General features: G+C 37.1%; 1 protein-coding gene across 5 annotated transcripts in view; it reads right to left on the bottom strand.

Moving 5' to 3' along the window:
- LHFPL2 (LHFPL tetraspan subfamily member 2) overlaps positions 1-20,832 on the bottom strand; it is a 126,768-nt gene that overhangs the window by 47,966 nt on the left and 57,970 nt on the right. For 2 of the 5 annotated variants that reach the window (XM_085322023.1, XM_085322029.1), the window contains exons 1-2: positions 20,337-20,373; positions 17,682-17,741 (exon numbers count right to left, since the gene is read on the bottom strand). The gene's annotated coding sequence lies outside the window, so the exon portion shown is untranslated. Of the gene's footprint in view, positions 1-67; positions 310-17,681; positions 17,742-20,336; positions 20,374-20,832 lie in introns of those variants that run through there. The other 3 variants (XM_085322026.1, XM_085322025.1, XM_085322027.1) reach the window with 2 other exon arrangements.

Below are 20,832 nucleotides of genomic sequence, written 5' to 3'. Positions count from 1 at the left end.
CAAAAGAAAAACTACTACCCATCAAAACTAAAAGCCAGAGTCTACAGGGGAAATGGAAATTACTCACAGTTTTATTCAGGCAGAAAGACAACTTATTTTCCAAGAGCCAGCATCACAAAAGTTAAGGATAATCACTTTGAAGACAGAAAAAGCTTCAAGATCTTGATTTAGTACAGGTGAGCAAGGCCATAATTCAGAGCTTTCAGTTGAAACTGAGACCAGCTACTTCCCTGTTAGCTGTTTTAGAACAAATGAATGTCTCTTGTTTGCACCAGAAATTCCACTCTTGTCAAAGTTGGTAGTACATATCTATGAAAAATGCAGATTTTGAAAAATTTCAGATTGAAAAAGGTTATTGGAAAATTCTTCATCAGCTCAGTATCAGGCAGCATTAGCTGGTAAATGACAAGTTGAAACAAACTATTTTGGACAATATCTCATGCACATAAGAAAAAAATCTGATGAAACAGATTTCAAAATTGTTCTAGTTCATTATACTTCTCTGAATAAGCATCAGGTACTTGACACTGGCCAACTTCTAAGCTGTTGCTATATGAGTATACCCASCCACCTCCCAACAGCCTACCACCTCCATATTTCCTGCCCTTTATGAGTTAAAAATTATCTTTAAAATCTGAGCTGAAATAACTTTAAGATATGTAACCTAAGACAATAGACTGCCAAGATCTACTGTTTTCCTATTAATCCAGAGATGGGAAAAAATAAAGAACTAATCACCCACTTCCAGGAAGAACCACTCTTCACTTACAGATCAAGTGTCACCTCCCTGTTCCCTCTCCTTTCCTAGACTTCTAAAGAATAAAAGTTATTAGTTTCACTGAGGTCACAATAGTATCCTTTTTATAGAGGAAGRATTTAATATTGCCCCTCAGACGTAAACGTAATGTTAAGGCACTAATTATTTTTTGTAACATGGAAGTGTAAACTTAGAACGACAAAGCACCGTATGTAGTAACTCTGCACTCAAAGGCAGTAACTAGGGGTAAACAAAATCCTGAAATAATACAGATTGGAATATGGTACTGTCAGAAGCTACATAATTTATAGTTTCAACAACACCGCAAACTCCAGAGGATATTGGTAGTATGGAAAAAAAAAAAACCCAAAGTTAAACAGCACTGAATGTTTTCGTCTGAATACCTCTGCAGGAAGGCTTCCCACTCAGCAAAGAGAAGGCTGGAATCTATTCTTTATGTAGTAGTATTCAACATGCCACACACACAACTCCTAGAACAAATTAGAATTCTAAATCACACAGATGTTTTTTCTTCTGCAAAACCACACTTTCCTCTTAGGCCTTTATATATTAAAAAAGAYAAGTTAGCTGCAAAGGACTAGCCTGTTCTAACAGCTGAGCCCCCCCTTGGTATGAAGGGGCACAACTCAGACCATCCTTTACAAAGAACATGTACACAATTCTGACCTGTAACAGATAACAATAGTACTAGGTAATACTGATGTTAACATTTGAGAATTACAGATGATGTTAATCTGGGACAGCACCCCTTATTTGGCTAAAATTATGAAGGCAGTACGTTATCAACATAGCYGCAATCAACCCTTATTGTGCAACTGTAAGCCATTATATGCAAGTCTGCAAAATGCTTTAGTAACTGGAAAGCATTCAGTCTAGACCTTTATCAGAAGATGATCAGAACAATAATAAAAAGAATTGCAATGACTTATACATCCATTTAAAGTTGCTTGTTCTTTACTATTGTATGTACTTTACCACACTTAGGCAAACAAACCAGCTTCATTCCATCACTGTTTAAATAAGTTTTCCATGGGAAAAAAATCTGTTATCATAGCTTTAGATTGAATGATAAAGTTTTACTTCAACAGAATTAGTAGTTCTAGAACATGTCATCAAAATATGACTGTTATGACTTCTAGAAATAAAATTTAAGAACCTGACTAGCTCTTTTTTCTTCTCCTTCAAATCACAATATTAAAAAAATGAAGTTGGAAAGTTGTAAACTACACAAACTATGTGAAAACTAAAAAGCAGGAGAACTGGAGCAGTCCACTGTTCACCAGATTTTTCCATCTAAATACACTTACATCTCAAGAAGGAGAACACTGCTTCTGTTCCAAAAATAATTAGGGCAATGAGAAAAGGTCCAGCCTTTTATCTACTGTTCTCCATCTCTTCTCTTCTCTTCTCTTCTCTAAGCATTTCTAAAACATCTGAGGCTAATATTTGTTACATTTCTCTCTGGGCCTGTTTTAACCCTGTGATTTATAGACTCTGCTGGTGAAAAATTACCTTGAATATAAGGAAGCAAAAGAAATAAAACTACTTAATAATGATCTAGTAACAACCTTCCGAATGCTTTTTCAAATAACATGCTAAACAGAAGTTCTGATTCTTTTAGGATGAGATTTATTACAACACATTCTCCTCCAGTTTAAGAGTGTAGTCACTGCTTACCAAAACCAACAGGAGCTTTTCACCTACCTTCCATGGACTCTGGACAGAGTCCYAGCCTACTGTACCAACATTACTTAAGACAGGGGTATTTTTCCTTATTGTTCAAATATCATTGTATGCACATAAACACCACCACAGGAGTAGTTCTCGAAAACACCACAGCTGTTTCTCACTTTAAGCCTTAGATCCAGGTGGATCRTGTAATGATTCTTACAGTTGTGCTGATTATTCCAAATTTGAACATCACCAACATATTAAAAATGTCTAAACTTGCATGGATTAGCCCACCCTGGTTGGAAAATCTGACAAAAGACATAACTTCATGTAATTCTAGTTGATTTAGGCATGCTATAAATAGCTGGAGCGTTATAATAGACACTGCATCATTGCATCCTTTGCCAATTAAGAAACTGGATTAGAACACACACAAACAGCTCAGAACGTGGAATTAATCTACACAGTAAACTCAAGAGGAAAGCAGACTCATTTTCTACTTGCTCTGAGAGCCTGTTATTCCCACTCTCTCGTTTCTCATGAACAAGAATGGAAATAATCATAAGAATACTGAAAGCCCAGTTTTATAGACATATTTTGGAAAGTGGTCCTCTTATTAAATATATAACATTTTACAATACACTAGCTTCTAATTAAACAGTAAAGTTCTGTGTCACATTATTTGATATCTTACTTTTAATAGATTTGAAGTAAACTAATATTGCTCCTTAGTGAAGGATTAATCAACACTTATAATTTCTTCACCTGGCATAGAAAGTAAAGTTCCATTTTCTATCGTACAGTTCCCAGTGATACTACTCTCCTTTCTATTAGCATGAGTAACAACACAAATATATGCTTATGCAAAACAGTTAGGTGAATCTACAAGCATAATCCTGTAAAGAAACGTGCAACTATAGCTGGTATCAATTGAAACTAAGGAAGTTCAAATGATTTCCAACTCCTGTGATATCATGAGTCATATTTTGTTTTTTCCTTCAGTCATACATCTGGGAACCGCAGTAGCGGTGCTTATAATTACATTTTACAAGTTCATTATTGTGGTGAGGGTTTGTGCCTTTTACATACATGCATTCATATACAAAGCATGAACACAACACTAATGTGCCAGATTACTGGTTATCAGATTTTGTTGCACAAAAATCAAAAAATTATTACAAAAGTGTTTTTAATCTTTTAATGACAATTTCTTAGTGACAGTTCAATAAAATCTGTTTACATGAAGTTCAACACRTCTTCTTGGCTGTGTACTTTCACTAACAAGAGAACTCCCAGGTCTTCCTTTTACAGAAAAACAAATATTACATTTAATCTACCGGACAGCTTATGATAATGATAGCATTCTCCCACACAAGTTGGAACAAGGSAAACAACTGGAAGAACACAGATGAAGCAAAATTTTCTGAATTTTTTTTCCTTTATCAACTTTTATAGCCTTAGGAAGCAAAAGCTAAGAACAGAGCATCCATGCCTTTTCTGTTTCTGAAAGCTTCTCACCTCCACACCCCTCGTTTTTGTSAGCTTCTTCTTTCCTACCCTTCTTACCTTTACAGCTTACATGCAAGTGGTTTTTTGTCTTGAAACTATGAAAAAAATCTCCTGATTATATTAGAGGTAATATTCTAGTGCTAGAAAAGTTATGTCAAGCTAAAATGACTTTTAAAAATCAATAAACAGCATCAGTTAGAAAACCACGTTGGTCAGGCCTTTATTGTTAAAGCCTGTTACTCTATTGCATAACTTCAAGTCCATTCAAATGCTACTCAAGATGCAAGTGGTCACAAAAGAATCAGAATTGCTATTATCTAAACTGAAAGTGGGGAAGGAAAGTACACAAATGCTTGCAATACAAACATCGTTACATATTTTAAATTCAGTTTCTCTGAATACCCATAAAACTTCAAAATCTATCTTCTAAAGTTTCTGCCAGAGGAACTTAATTGCTTGTAAGTTTTCAAAAAGTAACTCCTGCAATCAAAACTGCTGTTCAATATTCATATAAACGTCCATAAATCCTAAGCATTGCCCAGAGTGTATACTGCTATTCCAGCAATAACCAAAACGATTAAATTCAATAGAGGAACATGAAAGGAAAGAAAAAAACAAAAACAAACAAACAAACAAAAAAACATCCCTCACTCTTCATTAGGCCCCATTTAAATGCTCAGTATGTTAAGACTTACTCTCGTGTTATATCCAGCAGGAAGTAACTCTGCTTCAGCAAAGGACTAACTAAAGGAACTAATGGATCTCTCTCATATCATATTTTGATAACGTTCCACATTCTAAATARCTTGTCATTTGACAACGAAAACCAAAAAGACCCTAAAGTAAACTCTCTCCACAAAACAGATCCTAGCAAACATTGATTTCAGGGTTCCATACAGTAGAATGCAGTAACATACAATCAAGGGTGAACTTCTAGAATATGCAGTTATTTGCTAAAATAAGCAGGATTGTGCTCTGGCTGCTATTCCTACAAACATTCCTATCTGGCCTTGACAAAAYGGGGAGAAGAGTGATGCAGTTTCCATGGCACCTCCACTCTCAAAGCCAGACACTCACCGACTAGGTTTCCGCAAGCTCTTACCCAAGTTGTCTCAAATTACGACTTTGCACCAAGACACAAAACTGGTTCCCATCTGTTAATCTAATTGGTTCCTATGAGCCTGTAACAATTAAACCTGTTGTTGCAAGGAGCAACGAAAGGGGATTTTATATAGCCACAGCTGGGCAGTTAACAGATCAAATGGACCCCAACTCAGTCARCGACTCTCACTGAAATACAGTTAGGAAGCTGTGAGAACAAGCCGTAAATGATTGCTTCAGCAATTGGACTGAGCTCAAGCTGCTCATCAGCTGCTCTGGCACAACAATGACCATAGGCAGGGYGCAAAGGCTTAAGAATCTCGAATCAGCAAATTTAGCAATCCTGGAAAAAGGAAGACAGACTACAACCATGCCAAATATGGACAGAATCACTCATTATAAGTAAAAACAGAATTTCTCTAGAACACATGACAGAATTGGCAGTTTTTCATTGATCTGTATTAAGAGGGGAAACATTTGGAAAGTATTGCAACAGTTAAGGAAATTCAGCTCTTCACTGATGCAGAATACTTCATTGAATTTAAGTCAGAAATAGAAAAATTCTTTTTCCTCCAAAAGAAAAAGTGAAAATAGAACAAACTAATACCCACGTCTGTATTGATCCCAGTTCTGCACACACTTACATATGAGCCTGTCTCAACACACTCAGAGATGATTTTTAATTTGAGAAATTTTCATATGCCTATAACTATCTGCCCAGTGGTTTGCAGACCAGGAGCTGTGTTGTCTTTCATATCATCAGCATTCAGCACAAGGAGAGAAGCTAACAGTTCATCATAAGTTTTGTAAAAGATCTCTAAGCCCTAACATCTTCTCACAGCCTGAGGAAGAAAGCAAACACTACAGTTTTCTTCCAGAGTGCCTGCATCAGATTCATCTCTGATACTAACAGCTAATTTCTCTTCCTTTCTGTAACCAAGTTTTAAAATGACTTCATGGAACACTTTTCAAAGTATTTTGCTTTATGTCCTCTTCTGCATGTTTTGCTATGGTTTTATGCCACCTAAGCAGCTGGGCCCAACGCTGTCCCGAAATGATACTATTACCACTAGAAGGTCCTCAGAAGCTCTTGTAACAACCTACTAGATTATGCGCCTCACAGCTGGAAATCTTTAATAGCTCACACCTAAGGGGAAATGTAGGGAGAGAGGATAACTCAAATCTTATTTACCTGGTGAGAGCCAGGCAATTAGTAGCTCTCACCTTTGTTTCTGTAAGAACTATCTAGTGACATTTATAATTGTTTTGTTTGCTGTTTATCACCGCTTCTTCTGCTCCTCTGATTTTCACCAACCTTTGTGAAATTCCACAAAGCCAACTTTTAAAACAGGAATATTTCTAACAGGTAAGTTGAGACGTATCTGGTTTTTGTAAATGAATGCAAAAACTCTTCCTTTCTCCACAGTATCATTGAAGAAGGCCTATGTATCTCAAATCCTGTTCTCTTCCATATATATGTTTCCTTAAACAATCACAGTTGGATTCCCATTACTTTTTCCATAGTATCATCCAAGAATTTATCAGTTATATATCTCCTTTTCTCTAATGACTGCAAAACACTTCCAATACATCTCAGCAGTTGTTCTGAATCAGACTTAATGCTAGAAGGTTGTTCTCAATTACGTAGCGCTATTTGATGCTGCAACAGGTAAGATTATTAGAAGTGCTCCAATGCAACCAAATTTAAGGCTCCTCAAATACCTGAAATGCTAAAGACTCCTGACAAGCTTTCAGTAAGTGTGAAAGTTGGAGCTATGCATCCAGGCGCATTTCAAAATAGCGCTAAGGTTCTATATGCATCTTCGGGCTCAGAAATTGATTTTAAATTATACAGCCTTTCTAGATCTTTATCTCGTGAAATGTCGTTTTGCATCATTTCAGGTTAATGAGGCTGATCATCTCAACTAGCTCCAAAGTTTWTTTAAAAAAGTTACTCTATTTCCTCTAAGCTTTTTTTTTTCCATTTCATTTTAATTTCTGCTCTGCTTAGAGTGAACTCCTCCATAGCACAACCAAAATGGAACACAAAGATCTTGATTTATCAAAAACACACTCCTCCCCACTGGCACTGTATATACTTTGTACTGGTCCATTACCAAGAGTGATAGGAAAGTTGTAATAGCTACAGCAGTGAACTCAGCACCAGTGAAGTGTGTCAGAATGTAGGACAGACAGGAATGAAAACCTCCACACAAAATATGTTAAAAATTCTGATTTTGCACTTCCAGTCCCAGTACCCATCTCACTATTAAAAGTGAAATATAAAACAGAGAATCTAAAGTAGGGGAATGGGAAATTCCATCCAGCCTCTGCCACTACTCATCCTCTCCCTGAAGCACTTCCTAGTAGACGAGCAAAAGACATACCTGCAAGGACAGAATATAAGAAATGAGCTGGGCCAAACATGGGGATGTTGGCTGCCTTTCTCTCTGTGCACACAGTAATAACTGGTTGGGCTGGGGATGCCCCCTCATTCTCATCTTATCTTTTCCTCTTCCTCTACGCAATAATGAACTGACCTGAGATACAAGAGCCCCACCAGCAGGACAGCACTCCTCCTTCTAAGGACGTCCATCCCTGCTAGCCAGGCCAGGACAGTGGCTGTGGACCTGGGCTGTGGGAGGAAGAGGCGCTTCCTCTCCTTAAAGAGATCTTTAYACAAGCAAACTAGCGAAAACAAGGTCATAGAAAGAAATGTATACCTAGCTAGCAGTGTACAGAGCCAGTCAGGCAGCAGGGTGGAGGCAATGAGCCCAATGAAAGTCAGATGGCAGGATTTTGGCAGCAGGGTAGAGGAACAGATTATTCTGCACCTTCAAGGGATAACATCACTGAAGCTTGATATTCTCCCTGCAAATAATCTTTGCATAAGTTTTGAATTATCACACTCAGGAAGAGGTGGAGACAGAGTAGTCTGTGACAGCCCAGAGTGCATTTATGGACAGTGTATAAAATTACTGGGGGAGGGGGGAGGAGGAGGGAAAAGAACTCAAGAACGTTTGAGAGCCACTTACAGAAAAGTCATGATGATGCAATCATTTCTGCAGATAGAAAGCCAAAGCAGAGAGGCAAAGRGCTTACTAAATGTCATACTGTTATATTAAGGAGACAGAAATAGAACAAATCCTGTTTTACATCATCATCACGAGGCTCTTCTCACACTTCTCAAGCCTGAGTCTTCCATTTGCTAGCCTAGAAAACAAGTACCTATGAATATGTTTCAGCAATCCAAACTGTATTTGAGATGAATAAACAGAAATTAAAGACAAGTTTTTCCAGTCTGCACACCCATACTTAAACTTTTCCAAGTCGTATTTCTATAAAATGGTCATTAAGCCAAAACAAGATACAGGAATCGGAGCACAGGAAAACAAAATTAAATAAATTACCCTAAGTTTAAAAAAAAGACTAGCCCTCCTTTAATCAGTCCTAGATGTTGAATTATTATTGCTTATATATGAAATATCATGCTATAATTCTAAAATGCATGACACTGCATTTCGCAGCACCCTAGAATTGTTAACAGCAAATTTCATGCAATTTATAAGCATGTTTCTTGGTACTAGACTGAGTTGTTATTTTTAGATTCCACGTATAACTTAAAAATTCACTATACTAACATTCTTGTTAAATTACATTTCTTGAATGGGCACTATCAAAAATATCAAATCTTAAGGTAGCAACATTTCACAAGACCACTGGGAAGAAAAACTACTGTAAGCAGACAACAGTCCCTAGAGAAAGATATTAAAATAAGCATTCACAGAGACCATGGGCCAAGTTCTACTCAGGCCTGCACTCTCCACATGTCTGAGGAAAAACTGTTAGTATATAATTAAGAAAACAGATTAAGACTATAAAAGACAAACTTTCTTCATAATACCCCCCCCCAAAAGAAAAGAAAAAAAAATTACTGCCATAGCAGCTATGTTATATAAATATGTTTTTTTTCTGGTTTTGCTACATCTTTTCTTTTTTTTTCTTTCCATAGAACTTCCTATAGTCTCTACGTGAGACCTGTCATCAGGAAACTTGTTTATCATGAATTACATTACTCAGTTATTTCCAAATTCAAGAAAATGTGATCCAAAAAACATTTTTGCCAACAGAGTTCTATCCTAAAACAGAAATGATGAATTTTTCAAATAATTCACTGAAATACGTGATTATATATACTCACACTGATTATCAATTTCGTTTAATAAGAAGGAGGTGTACACACAGATTGGTAATTAAAAAAAGGAAAGATCAGTGGGATGAGGACACCTTTCCAAGTAAGCGTCATGGCATTTGGTCAATTCTGCTTGCTTCCCTTGGACATCCCCTCTACAGCCTAGGCAGGACACTCCCCCTGTATCTCACAGGTATCAGTATGACATGAACGTCCCTGAGGCAGAGTCCTTAAAGCTGGCAGGAAAACAGTCACCAACAAAAACATGGGAACAAAAACCTGTTTGATAACCAAACATCAGAGGGAAACAGGTAGGGATGCTAGGGAGGGAGACCTAGGAAACGTTTACATTAAAAATAATGTTGTCTTGACATATGTGCCCAACAGTACTTTATCATTATACTCCCAACAGATTTGACAGTTTCAGGAAGGGATATGAACTGTATCCAATTTCCAGAAAGAAATAGGCTCAATGTGTTCTGGAAAACTAGTTGAATTTCAGCAGATGTTTTCAAAATCCCCAACATACAATTTCTTTTTCTTCTCAACATTAACTTTTGCAATAAACAACAGCAACAAAAGTTATTTGCAAGGAAGGATATTTTCTTCAGTTAAAAAAATCTTTAAAGACTATGAACTTCTTAATTATCAGCTTCATTAAATTTTTGCCCTCAAACGAATCTTTGTGAAAATATTTTTTCTTCCTGTATTATTTGTCTAAGAGGTGGATTTAAAAATGATCCAGTGAAGGACAACTCCAACCTTTTACCAACTACACAAAACAACAGAGGACAGAGGTTTAAGTACACTTCATGCTCTAAGCAAGTTAAAATTGCATTGTCAAAATTAAAGATTATTAAATAGGGCTTTCAAACATATTTCTGAATGGTGGAAAAAACAAAGATAAATAAGGAGTAAGATACAATTGAGTTGAGGAGTTCATGCTGATATTTTAGTATTAATTGTATACATTCTTCCTCCAACTTGCTGCAATGTTACACACACAACTCCGGGCAGCAGTTAGCACTAGCAGATGCAAAAGATCCTCACTTACAATTGTTTGTATTAATTTACTATTTATAATATAATACTACCCAGATGTTTTACACACACCCATAGCAGCATGTTTGTAATCTAAAAAGTGTTTAAATACAAAAATAGAGACAACACTCAGTTTGTATTTCTATTTTGCATAACATACAATTTAAAAAGGCGTATGAAAAAACCCTCATCAGCCTACATTTAGTATTATTAAAATATTTTTCATACAGCAATATTTGATTTTATCATAAATATTAGATATATTCCACCAGAATACTATTCTAATATCTTAGGACAATAAGATATAAAGATATTAAAGACATTATAATAGGCATATTTTAAGGATCTTTCGTATGTATAACATATGAAAACATCCACCTTTTGGTCAGACATGTTACTTCATTTCCTCCTATTTATTCCACTTCTTTTAAATGTGAACCATATTCTTCCATTGTTGTTAATGCTCTGCTCACCAGTCCTTCCACATTACATAGCCGTGTGCTCCGATTACTGTGCCGAGGGGAGTACTGCCCCTCAACGGGACTGCAGTGGCATGATCAGAGCACAGGGTCGGGGTGTCAGGAATTCATACCAATGCATCACTAGGTGTCCTTGGTTAAGTCACACCTCCATTGATCTCATGCTGTTTTAAAAACCAAAGAAATTGGTATTTTGGCATTTACCTAGTATTTGTAAAAAATTCAGCTAGTAACATTTGCTCACCTAGCAGCCCAGGCCACTCATTCATTATTCCCATTAAATACCTTTTCCTTGGTCCGCCTGCATAAATTATTGAAAAAAAAATACTGCTGTCTTTTGCTTGAATTCCACTGTGTATTTAGACACACAAATTTCAACAGACATAAAGAGGCCAGTTGCATGCTTATTTGGAGGTCCTAACACTCTCCTTCCTTTTAACAGCTTTGGGAATTGATCCAACAGCCCCAAAAGCTTAAGACAGAGAGAGCCAGAAGGATATACAAAACGAACTTCTCTGAGGGACTGAGAAAAAGGGCAAGCCTGTCTCAAGAAATAAAATAAAATATATTTCCTTCAAGTTGCACAGGCCTACCTGGACATTAAGTTGTTGGCTCCATATTTGAGCTCTGGGCATGGCTTTGCCTCCTGTGTWAGAAGCCCTCATCAAACCCAGGGTAGAAAGCAAGATTCAATGAAAGTTTTGGCAATTCCTGACAAATAGTCCCTCTCAATCTATACAGATTTCTTCTAGTTCTTTCATTGATATCTTATTTTTAACAATCTGTTTTCCTGGACTGTATGATGGCCCCATGTGTAACAAATTATTTTCATGCATAAGCTAACATATCTGCTCATCTTTAGACAGATCTAAGGAGTGCAACACACAGATCCCATGTTTTTGAAATATCAGTATGCTGTAGCATATGGCAGAAAGACTCTGTTTTACCTTTTCCTCCTCTTCTGTATAGCACATCTGAAAATGAGCTCAAACTCTTTTTTTAGTTCCAGCAGCTGCCTATAATGGAAAAAATGAAGATTGGCTAATGCCAGAAAAGTAGGCAATWAGAAATAACAGATGTGAAGTTTCAACAGCATCCTTGGCCAGCTCAGTCTCAGAGACAGCTTCCGAGCCGGAGTTCCCCTTGGGCTGCTGGGCTCTCAGAGACCTGCCTGCATTCTGAGCAGCTGAGCTAYGCCTCTTGTTTAACAGGATTTACTCCGTGACCTCAGCAGTGCATATAACTGACAGGAAATATTCATGTCCTTGAAAACACCTGTGGGCTGTTTGTAAAAGATCTCTGATTAAAGTTAGTCACTAATTTTCCAAAATCATTTTAACATTTCACTTCTCTTCCTCTTTCCCTCTCTTCCCTCTTATTTCACAGAGGCTGAGGGTGAGCAAGGAAGAAAAGACAGCTCCCTCAACACAAGATCTTATTACATAAGACGCACAATGCAAATAAGATCAAAGAAATCAATCTAATCTGGTGTATAGCTTTTTAAGAGAAAGAGTAGTGGTGAAAAATGACCTTCAGAGTCAACTAGAATTACAGAAATCATTTTCAAAGAAGAATGAAGTTTCTTCAGAACTTACATGGGAAATCATGAATGTAAGAACTGTAGAATACACCACATCAAGGGCAGCTTCTGTCAGCTCAATTCACAAAATTAAATAGACTTCAATTTAAATTAATATTGAATAAAACAGAAGTTATATTTAGGCAACGCAAATATGTCTAGAAAGTGCAAGGTGGATCACAAAGATGTTGCTACTTCAGAAAAGCCAATTATAAAGCAATGGTAGAAAAAGAAATACTGTCAGTGAAGAACAGGTAACAGCAGCAAGTAACATCAGTAGGTAAGAGGTTAGGCTATCACACCCATTGCAAGCCATTGCTTTGATACATTCAAAATCGRGTTGTAAAATGCAGCTCTTATGGAATCAGCGGCTGGAAGTAGGCAGTGAGAGTGGTGCTGTTTTTTTCAGCAACAGGTAGCAACTACACCAGATGAGAAGTAGCATGAAAATGAATGCTCCCTGTTCATCCCTTGTGTTGAATACAGTAATCTCACAGCCACCGGATAAGCCAGGCTAGCATWGTTATCTGATGCAGCTTTCCTTGCCAGGAAGTCAGGTATTTTTGTTGAATCAGCTACTTACCTTGAACTCGCCTTGGGGCTAAAGGCTGATGCAAGAGAGGGAAARAACAGGCTGAAGTGGTACTGCCCCTTTTGGCATCAGCCTGCTGTTGCGTAAGACCAGCTGCAACACTAAACCGTGCCCTGGACAGTATGACTGGCTTTCTTCTTTCAGAATGAATAATCAAGTGTCTTCAAGACGCCATGTCACACACTGAGCCCTTGAGATTTAATGTCTCAGCATGAAAGAAAGTGAAAATAATCACATGGCAACAACTGAAGGCATCCACAGACTCCAAAATATAGCAAGACACATTAAGAGACAGTGTCTGGACCAAAGGACTTGAAACCTAAACAGATAAAATGAGTAAGAAATGAGGTAACTAGAAGGTTAACAATGGAGGCAGAAATAGAATGCAAGGGTTATTACAGGCAGCCCTAAGCCACTCAGCCACACTTCTTCCTGCAGCTGCAATTGCTAGTTACTCACTGCTTGCAGCGTAGTCCATGTCAAGAACTGCACAAGCTTCTAGAAATAAAATCATTTGTTGTTACATATGCAAATTATCAGTTCAGTTCAGCCTGGTTTACAGCATCTGAAAGCTCCTGATGCTTTCCCAAGGAAAGACCTCCTAACCTTAATATTTTCTCAACTCTTCAGCTCATCCTTTTTCTCCTCTAATGATACACGAAAGCAAAGAAAGTGTTATGAAAGAAGATCCACTGCTATTTGTGTCTCTATTAAACAAAAGTGGGGCATTATTTTAGGTCAGTGATTTTTAAAATACTTCAAAATTCTCAAAAGAAGGAACAAAGACAAACTCTGAAATTAAAAACACACACACACAGAGAAGAGATGTTGCTGTTACTAGCTTCATATATCACAGCCCACACAGAAAAAGCAGTACAAATGTATAACTTGCTATTTATTCTGGTTGCTAAAAACAAACAAAAATCCCCAACACAATCAAACACACACAAACACCAAAAAAATAAACACAGTAACACTGACTACACCACTGTTTTTGGCTTCTGTGGGGGGAGAGAGGGGCAGGAGGGAAATCCCCTATCTCCATACTATTACATACGAAACCAAAAACCCCAAACTAAATAAAACTACCAAAAACAACTTCCTGCTCCCATCTGCATCCTTCTTTCATGACCTAAGCGGGATTAACATACAGTGACTTTTTAGCTACATCCAAACTATTAAGAATTTTTCTATTTTGGGCTTAAGATAGGCAGAACCCTAAAACACAATTCTTGAAGTCAAACACTGCCATGAGGCAGACAAAAATAATTATATGGTCCAACATAGAGATAAGATGGCCGCTGGAACATCTTGTGTAAGCCATGGGTGTCCTTTCTCTAGTGGCTGTCAGGACATAAACAAAGAGCTTCAGAAAGACATTTTACTTGCTTTCCTTCACCTTGGTTTTTCCCAGTTGTTTCCAAGGCCAGAAGTACAACCCTCATCCTCCAATCCCAACTGATATCTTAAGTAGAAAAGGGAGGTATGTGTTTTCACCTGAAAAACCAGACCAGCTGGGCAGAATCTGCAGAATCTCTTGCCATGGTTATTGTCACATGTAACTTAGCAGAGTACCTCATATCACCTGGATGGTTTCAGAGCAGCTGAGCTGTGAAAAGCCCATGGTCCAAGAACCACAGGCATGCATCAGCTTGTGGCAAAAATATTAGCAAGTGGCTGGTAAAATCTCAGCTATGAGAAGAGGGAATCAGACCTCCAAATCTTCAGGGACCAGGCTCTTTATTATCCATTCAAGTTCCCAGGCAGACACTCCTCAACTGCAGTTGAGCCTGCTGCCTTTCACAGGTGTTCAAGACCAATGTCTAGAGCAGCACCTGACTCTTCCTGCAGCACTGAAATGCGGTGTGGATTACTGTCAGTTGTGATGTGGGGGACCAGGAAGGACCTTAGTTCCTCTACACTGACCAATGCTTGATGAATATTATTTTAATTTTACAAATAATAACTGGTGATCATTGCCTAATTCAATTTCAAGGTCTTTCATGCATATGTTTGCTGTTTTCAGAGTTACTCCCAAATAGTATGATCCATCACCACTGGTATCAAGACAAGAATTTCCCATCAGCTTTGCCAGAAGTGAAAGCAAGTCCTGAGGTACCTTGCTGTCACTGTATAGAAGAGACTTCCTACAAGACTGCATTAACTTATTATCAACAAATAATCATTTATTGCAAGATGAGAGTTGCTGATCCTATAATTCATTGATGAAAATATTCCCAGAGAAGTAGAATACTTGTTCCAAAAGTCACAGTTAACAATAGCATATCAAAAGAACAATATCAGAAAGTAATTTTGTACTTTAAATTTTCGTCTCTTCCAGTTACAATTTTACTAGGAATACTTTCAAAGAATTGCAACTGAAGTGAAAAATTGTTAAACGTTTTCCTATTTTCAAGCATGTCCGCAAGACAACTTTCATAATGCCTATGAAGAAAATCCAGACAGCTAGGCTCAGTAGCAGATCTGGAAACTATGCTGTTTACATACTTAGTTATGAAAAAAGTTACAATTTCAGATTTTTTTCAACATGTTAAATCTGCACAGAGCTAACCTTATTAGCTGTGCAATCTGCTCACAGTTGCTTGAGTTTTTGTTTAAGTTAGCTTCACATTCTTTATGCACGTGCTAGTGTATTTGTTATGTTGCTAAGCATTACAGGATTCCCATCTTAACTGGTCAAAGACACGTTACTGTAAAATAACTCATGCTTAATCTGTAAGAGTATCCAAGAAGCAAATTTAAATTATTAAGAACTCTCTTTAATTCTCAACTAGCAGCTCCTTAAAGAGCATCAAACGATTGAATCCTTATATTTGTTGTTGCATAAAGCTGTACAAATTGCCTATGATGTATCATGGCCAGAGTACCATAAAGTACACATAATTCAGTTTTCATTCCTAACAAGAGCTGTGAAAATGTTGTTCAGCATCTTGGTGACCCATAACATGAGCAAGGTTCCAATTTAATGAAAGGTGGTGCTTCAGCTTTTCCCTTATTCAATAAAACTCTCAAGCACTTCCTTAGTTTCTATATAAATAGCATTTTAACTGTATTTCAACAGCCCTTAAGTACATCCTCAAATTCTCTGATGAATCAGAACCCCRTGTCAGAGCATCCCACCAGAAGGGTCACCATATTAACCATAAAATAACAAGTATCAGCGCTCTGTAAAGGAGGAAATGATTTCAGTTCAAAATCATGCAGCCAAATGTCAGTAAGGTATTAGAAGTTGCTTCACATGAGCTAGTAAGTTATTTATAAGATTACTTTCAAAAACATTTGAGTCACCAATTAGCAGCAGTCATAAGCAAGTTTCTTGGGAGTTATTTTTAAAATTCCATGTATATTTTCTTTAAATTTCCCTGAACATATAGGTATGTATAGCATGACAGAAGGATAGATTTTATTTTCAGAATTTTAGGACACGTGACTTTTGAGTACTGGGCCTATGGTCACCTGGCCAGTTATCACCAGAGTCCATGCATAGAGGCACAGACCAGAATTCTCCCTCGTACATTTAGAAAGAATCTTTCTAATTGTTAGAGCTTTTTGTAGAACCACCTAATCAATAGAGTGGAGTGGTACCTTTCAGGTTAACACATCGATTTCGACCTGATGGAGCACTTGTGTGGTGTGGAACACTTAACTTGCACAGAGCAAGTGTGTCGCACTATCACATAGGTAGAGAAAGCCACACAGATCCATACACACATGAGTATTTAAGTGAGAATGAGACTAGCTGATAAGACACAGTGTGGTTTGAGTTCTTTCTGGCATAGTTCTTCAGGGTCCTGAAGTTTAAATGCAGCTCCTCTTAAGTCTAACACTTCAGGCAAGAGCAAAACACGGATTTTTCAATGGGAACTTGAATGTTGTTTGGATCTGTCTGGATCTGTCCCCATGACCAAAAATTTCCTAGATAACTGAATACATTCAATGTTGTCAAAAACCTGTAACATTTACTCTAGAGTGCTATCTGAACTAGTGTAAACATCAGAAACTGCACCACTACAGAAAGTTCACTTGAAACAGTATTTGGCATTTTAAAAGTTGTTCCTTACCCTCTCCCTGCATGCTTCTTTAGTCACATAAATACATAATTGGCACGTAGGATGCAAACGAACAGCAATGAGCAGGGCACAGGGGACCAACAAGATGATCTACCTTTACAAAAGACACCATGATTTGCAGAGAGAAATAAGAACCATAGAAATAAACTTGGGGGTTGAAAGAAAGAAAAAAAAAATCAGCTTTCAGTAATTTATTAACTCATCCTAKGTTTCCACATAGTTTGGAATCATATTCGATTTTACAATTATTTAATGTATGTACTGTCACAGTTCTGAGAAATCTGTATTCAGGCTTCACTTATTAAATACAACAGGTCATAGTGTGTTACTACTTTAAAAAATATAGATTAAGTTTTTCTGCTTGACGTATTTCAAGTTCAGTTGTTCAAGTTCAGTATTTTCTAATTCAAGGGTGGGCAAGAAGTTTCACTTATCAAAAGCAATCAATGAGATCACATCATCTTTACCTTCCTAAAATTTCTGCTTTAAACGAGGTTAATGCTCTGGATAGAAAATTAGTCTAAGAAAAAAAATATTCAAGAGGAATGATCTGCTGCACATCTTCCATCTCTGAAACAGCAGTTAAACTTTAGAGTCAGACAGCATGCAGAAACATCAGCTAAAGTAATGTGAATTTGTTTTACTCACCTGCGTTCCAAGTCTTTAGCTCAACCACTTAGGTCAACCACTTCAGAACTCTGGCAACACCTAGAAAAATAATTGATGTAAAATGTAAGAAGCGTATAGAGCCAAAAACATTAAAACACTATGTATGATAGGTATTAGTGGCTGAAATACTAGAACTCTGCTTGTAAAAGGTTATATGCATATAGGTAACATTCCACTATCACAACATTTCTGCTTTGTTAGAAATGCAACATTCTGAACTTCACTCCAAACTACTAAGAAACTAAGAAAAATAAGCATGTGTGAAAGAGTAATGCACAAACCACTAAGCATGCTTAAAATTGCATCTTTTTCCTTTTCCTCTATTCTATTAATAATGTATGTCAAAATTTGAAACTATATTTAAAGTGATTTGTACATTTCATTCCAAATTATAACAGTATTTTTAATTTTGGTGTAATTCAGGAAGAAGTTTCGAAAATGGTGGAATAAAAAAACAAAACTATGATAGCATGTTCAACTCTACAAGCTTACAGAATATACCTCCCAAACCTTTTCTCTGCATATGCACTTTCCCAAAATTCAGCAAGGACAAACACAGATTCCTGTACCTGGGATGGACTAGCTCCTTGTACAGGCTGAGGACTGACTACCTGGGGAGTAGCTCTGCTGAAATGGAGCTGGAGATCCTGATGGACACTCGGCTAAACACAAGTCAGCAGCATGCTCTGGCAGCAAGAAAGGCCAAGAATATCCTGGGCTACATTAACAGGAGCTTTGCCTGTACATATCTGATTGTTCCTCTTTGTCCAACACTCCTTACACTGCATCTGGAATACCATGTCCAATTTTGGCCTCCTAGGACAAGAAAAGCGTTGATAAAACTGAGCGAGTCCAGAGGAGGGCCACCAAAATGGTCAGAGACATGCCCTACGTCATGAGGCCACCAAGATGGAGGACATGCCCTATAAAGATGGACTGATTTGACCTGGAGAAGGGAGGACCTGGGGGAAGAAAATCAGCAGCCTCCAAACACCTAAGAGGACATTAGCAAGTAAAGAGCCTGGGTCCATCTTCTGAGGTACATAGTGGGAGAAAGAGACAGTAGTCATAAATTTAAACAGGGAAAGTTCACACTGGATATATGAAAAAATTCTTCACTATAAGAATAATTAAGTAATGGAACAGCTTGCCCAGAAAAGCTATGAAATCTTGTATGTTTTGATGACCCAAACAACCAAAGGGTTGAGCAAGCTGGTTTAATTTCAGTATTGACCTTGCTTTAAACAGGAGGTTGGACTAGAGACCTGCTGAGGTCCCCTCCAACCAAAATGATTCTGTGATTCTGAACCACTGATTTTCCTACAAGAGAAACTTCATTTTTACCCATAGATCAGGACAGGACATACAGAGAACCTCCCTTTATCTACAAGAATAAAATGATCCAGTAAATCAGCAGGATCTAATACAGAGGTATAAATTGATTTTTTAAGAATATGGTTTCACAAAGGAAAAATCGGTGTGGGATTCTTATTAAAGAATGCTGCTGAGAACAGACAGAGGAAAACATACTGGAGGCACCAGAAAGTCAAGCAAATCCTCAAATTGCCTTTGAATTCCAGGCATATAGCATATTCCATCGGGCGGGGGGGCGGGGGGGGAAGAGGATCAAGGGGACTGGATCAAGCAGCTTTGATCCAACTTCTCCCTTCTGTTTCTAAAGCAGCTAACATACATGACAACGGAAACACAGCAATGCTCAGAGAGGCAGAGACTAACTACATGTCATAAAAAAAATAAATCCAACCTTTTCTAAAACTGATCTGCTCAAGCATTTATCTAAAAGATCAATTTTAAATATGCAAAAATCAATGGATTGCTCAGACATTTAGAATTAAGTGATGCTTTTAGACAAATTATCTTACACAGAGTCTTGGCTCCTACAGAAAATAAACTGATATGGGCAGGATAAGATAGGATCAGCCTGTCAAGACAAAAGAACTTTTTGGCATGCCTCTATCCATCTGCCAAAAGCACATCCATAATTTTCCTCACCTAAACACAACAAATACCAAGAAAAAAAGGAGAGCAAGCATCATATTAAAAAGAAAAATAGATTTTTTGTCTAAAACATCTGTGACAAAACTAACAAGAAACCTCATGTTTTCCACTCTCCCCCTAACCACACACTTTCCTCTATACCCTAGATGGCTAAAACTAAACCAATACTCCCAAGCACATCAGAATTAAAAAAACATTTGTGTAGCCACTTTTTCTCTCAAGATCTCTTTCATATAAATTTCTCAATAGCTCATACTGACTTCTACAAAAGTTGGCAAAAAAAAAAAAAGGAAAGAAAGAAAGAAGAAAAATCTATTTCTTCCTTCCTACTAAACCAGTTATAAATTTTGCTCTGGCATTCCTTTTCCCCCCTCCTCCAAAGAAAACATGATATTCTTAATTTTTATATACTTCCTCATTTGCGAAGAGAGGAAATATCTTAGTATAATTCAGGAAGAGTCTTCTATATTCTATACCAGGCAGAATTGGAGATTTAATATTTTTATTTACAGTCAACAGGAAAAGTAAATAAGCTATACACTATTATGAACACAACACAGACATTTTGATAACATTCCTGCATTTTGATAACATCCTTTTGTCACGTATACTGACCCTTTAGACAACAGGAATCACATATACTTAGGCTCCTAAGGAAAAATGAAAAAAGAATACAGATATACCCGCTGTATCTTAAAACATCTCTTTCAAGTAGCTTTTTCTTCAGATATACCACTGTGCAATACTTCCATGTATTCTACAACCGTAAGTATTCAAATCAAGGAAATATTTACTTACTTCAAGAATGTTTGTATGACCAATTATGTCACTATGAATAGAAATAATTCAGTCAATGGGTTCTTTGTCTTTTGCTATCAACGCAGAACAGTATAAAATCAAAAAAGACACTATTTAATAGACGTCATTAAGGCTAGCTTCAGAAATAACAGCAAAACAAGAAGGGAAAAGTACTTTAAGGCACATACTGCTAGCAGGTTAAAAAAATTATAAATTAATTACAATGCTAAGCAACACAGAAAACACTAACACCTCAAGATGGACAGCATCCATTCAAGATTCAAGTTTTGTTTTCTCCATTACTATCTACTTC

The sequence above is a fragment of the Rhea americana genome, unplaced genomic scaffold (genome assembly GCF_003343005.1).
Source record: "Rhea americana isolate MKP2758 unplaced genomic scaffold, rheAme1 scaffold_74, whole genome shotgun sequence".
Classification (NCBI taxonomy): Eukaryota; Metazoa; Chordata; class Aves; order Rheiformes; family Rheidae; genus Rhea; species Rhea americana.
This window is presented reverse-complemented; position numbering and strand designations above follow the sequence as displayed.